The 3,922-nt window shown below is 37.6% G+C and overlaps 1 pseudogene; it reads left to right on the top strand.

Annotated features, from left to right (window-relative positions):
• Positions 1 to 1,678: 1,678 nt before the first annotated feature.
• On the top strand, positions 1,679 to 2,541 carry LOC122738609 (annotated as a pseudogene).
• The last annotated feature ends 1,381 nt before the right edge of the window (positions 2,542 to 3,922 follow it).

The following is a 3,922-nucleotide window of genomic DNA, read 5'->3' as shown; positions in this document are numbered from 1 at the left end:
ATTTATACTTTAGCTGGGTTTGGCACACTTTGCTGTTTTAGATTGTTGTTCAGATGAATAATTTGGGGCATGATCCATCTTGCAAAGTAAATCTTATTCTGTCAACATTTAGGTCAGTGGTGCTGTCAACAATATTTTAAAAATCATCATCATGAATAACAAAAATAACTATCATTTTATTGGCTTTCCTAAACCCCTAAGGAAATCACATGGTCAAAGTGAATTGTATGGTGTAAAGAATTAATTGTTATTTGAGGTTTTTATGCCTCTGTGTGCACTGGCTCTGCAAACTACATGGTGCTCCACCCACTGGTTGAGGTCATTACCATGGTGCTGGTACCTCACATCAGCATCACTCACTGACACCTACATAGGCCTGGCAAAATTATAATGATTGGAAACCTAGTGAGGGCAGTCATTTGACTGTCAGAGCTGCCATCCCATTGGCTGGGGCTCTGTGGGGTTTTTCTGGGATTGGGGGAGGAGAATTGGGCATTCTAGCTGGACGCTGGAAGGTGACAGGAGTTCTACTGTGTATTCTCAGCTGATTCTTGGGCAGTGGTATCTTTTCAGGTTGTATAATTTCCTTTTCTTCATTTTATTTCCTTTCCCTTGGTCCTACTGATCCTGTTTGTGTTTTTTGTTTTGTTTTGTTTTGTTTTGTTTTGTTTTTTAAATTCGTTCTTGTTAAAATAATTCCTGTTCTGTTTTGAGGGAGGCTGCCAGTCTCCTTCCTTGCCCCAATATTTCAGCGAGCCACTTAGCTAACACTCCCTAATTAAAAATTGGTCCCAACAATGGTATAATAAGAAATGTGCTGGACTTTGCATCAGAATTATCAATCAGTCAGTCCAAAAAGCATTGTAATATTTAAAACCTAATGTAGGTCCTAACCTGACCCCCAGTTTTGGTGGTGGTGGTGGGGAACTGGCTAAGATTACTGATAAATTCAGCAAGACTTTTTAGGCTTTTAAGTATTTATTAAAGTGTATTAGAAGTTAGTGAAGATAGAGAAGTTGAGAAAGCCAGCTTTATTTAGCTATCCACACTTCTATAGAGAACACATGGAGTAGATCTTTCTACTCCGTTCTGCCCCTGCCACCACATGCCGGTTCCTGAACAAAAAAAGAGAAATCCAGCGAGCAAAAAAAGAGAAATTTCAGCTTCCTACTTCCTGTCTCCCTTCCCTAAAGGGGAGGTCCTTCAAGCTGATTGGTTGATGGTGGTCTCCTGTTGATGTAGTAGTCCACAGCCTCTGAGAACAACACCCCACTCAGGGCCAGCCAGGTGTGGTCTCAATTTAATCCTTCTTAAGTAGGTTCTCAGTCAGTTTCTCAGTCTCACCCAATTCAATCAATTCTAAACCAGTCTTCAGGTGGGGCCCTTGGGTATCTGCCAAATCCCATTATTTTACCACAGCATTTATTAAGCACTTGTTATTTGCTGGACCTTGTTCTTTTTGTTCATCCTTCATTCTTGAAGAGCATCAAAGGAATAATGTAGGAGATGTCTTGATTTGCTGAACTGAATTCAAATGAAGCAGGGCTGAGCAAAATCATCAACCACACTGTCTTCTTCAGAGCTGCTGAAGTCTACTGACAAGACAAAATTCAATATAACTGGTGATGACCTGAGATGTAGTGGATGACCTTGGCCTTTCTAAATCAAGACAGGCATTATGGTCTCTCAACTCCTCCCCCAGGCTTGGTGCCAGGATCCTCTACTTCAGTTGCATCCCTGTAACAAGACAATGAAGGTCAGAGTCAATTCATTTGGCCATATTGGAAGCCTCGTGACCAGGGCTGCATTCAACTCTGGTGGAGTAGACACCATGGGCATCAATAACCCCTTCATTGTACTCAACTGCATGGTTTATATATTTCAATATGATTCCTCGCATGGCAAGTTCAAGGGCACTGTCAAGGCTGAGAATGAAAAGCTGGTGATCAATGGAAAAGCCATTACCAGCTTCCAGTAGTGGGAGCCCACCAAATATTAAATGGGAAAATGCTAGAGCCAAGTATATTATAGAGTCTACTGGTGTCTTTACCACAATGGAAAAGGCTGGGGCTCACTTGAAGGGTGGAGCCAAGTGCCCCACTGTTCATGATTGGAGTGAACCATGAGAAATATGATAATTTCCTTAAAATTGTCAGTAATGCCTCTAGCACTACCAACTGCTTGGCCCCCTTGGCCAAGGTCATTCATCATAACTTAGGCATCATGGAAGAATTCATGACTTCAGTCCATGCCATTACTGCTACCCAGAAGATAGTAGATGGTCCTCCTGGCAAGCTGTGGCATGATGGGCATGATGTTACTCAGAATATCATCCTCGTTTCCACTGGTGCTGTTAAGGCTATAGGCAAGGTCACACCTGAACTGAATGGGAAGCTCACAGGCATGGCTTTCTGTGTTCTCACTCTCAGTATGTCTGTTGTGAATCTGACCTGCCACCTGAAGAAACCTGCCAGCTTATTTCTCCAAGTAATACCAAATAATTGGGGTATTTCAACCTCAGAGGTTCTCTTGTCATCATAAAAGTAATAAATATGTAGTTATGGTAGTGTGTTACTACTACTCTTAGATTTGTATTGAGTTTTAACACATGTAATCACATAAATTATCTCAATTGAGCCTCACACAATACTTGGAAGTAACTGGCAAATAAAATTAATAAGTGACTACTTACCTCTTCTATGCTCATCACCTATTTGTTTATAAGTTAAGCAAAAAAACCAACATTTCTATTCCCTTCTTTGTCCATACCAACAGATACTCTTGAATTCTAACTTACTATTCTAGCTGTTCTCTTGGTTACCTTTCCATAATCTTCTGATTTTTTCTTTATTTCTTTTATTATTTCCTCTACTTAATTCCTCTTTTCACATTCATTGACATTGATATTAATGAAGCATAGTAGATATTTAATTAATATTTAATTGGGGATAAGCAAAAATACTGATAATGACAATTTTGCATGATTGCTCAATTTTGACAATTTATCACAAATTCTCAATATGTGGACAGCGAAATAAGTGATATTTTATGCAAAATAAGTAAACACAGCTTGATTATTTGACTAAGGAGCATGACTAAGGAGTCATGAATGCTTGCTAATATGTATTCCTCAAGAATTTCTGTGTGTAGAAACCTGTTTTACTATTGTCATTTTTTTTTGTAATTTAAGCTTAACTTTTCCATTTGTAAGAACATTTGTTTTCTTAAAATTCTCTCCCTCCTCCTATGACCATTCCATTTTTTCTATAAAGCCACCAACAAAAAAGTGAACAATGGAATAAAATAATTTTGAAATCTTAATTAACATCACAACATTTTAGTCTGGTAAAAGTTTGTTAAACAAAGGGATTAATATTGCTGGTTAAAATAAAGTTTCTCCATTGATTATGGATTGCCTTTTAACTAAGGAAAACAAAGATTTATTTGTTTATATATTTAATTTATCATTTAAACCCTTGACTTACATCATAAATATGTATTAAAATAAATAATTGCATAAACTTAAAGTTTTTTTCAAAGGTGTTTGTTAGATTTTACTCATAAATCTTAGACAATAGAAGAGAAATGCACTATGAGATTAGCTCTAGATTTGAGGGGAATGATAAGGATGAAATTTGAAAGACAAAACAGAAAAAACAATCAGATGAATCTGTCATCCACTGATTTGGATGTTCCTCCACTGAAGCAGGTCATAATCTATCACCTATAGCACTCTTGTTCCTGTATTCATATTAATCTGCTGAAGACAATCATTAGGGTTTTTGGGTTTTTTTTGTTTGTTTGTTTGTTTTTGTTGTTGTTTTTTTTTTTTTTTTTTGGTGAGTCAATTGGGGTTAAGTGACTTGCCCAGGGTCACACAGCTAGTAAGTGTTAAGTGTCTGAGTTTAGATTTGAACTCAGG

The sequence above is a fragment of the Dromiciops gliroides genome, chromosome 2 (assembly GCF_019393635.1).
Source record: "Dromiciops gliroides isolate mDroGli1 chromosome 2, mDroGli1.pri, whole genome shotgun sequence".
In the NCBI taxonomy this organism is placed as follows: Eukaryota; Metazoa; Chordata; class Mammalia; order Microbiotheria; family Microbiotheriidae; genus Dromiciops; species Dromiciops gliroides.
This window is presented reverse-complemented; position numbering and strand designations above follow the sequence as displayed.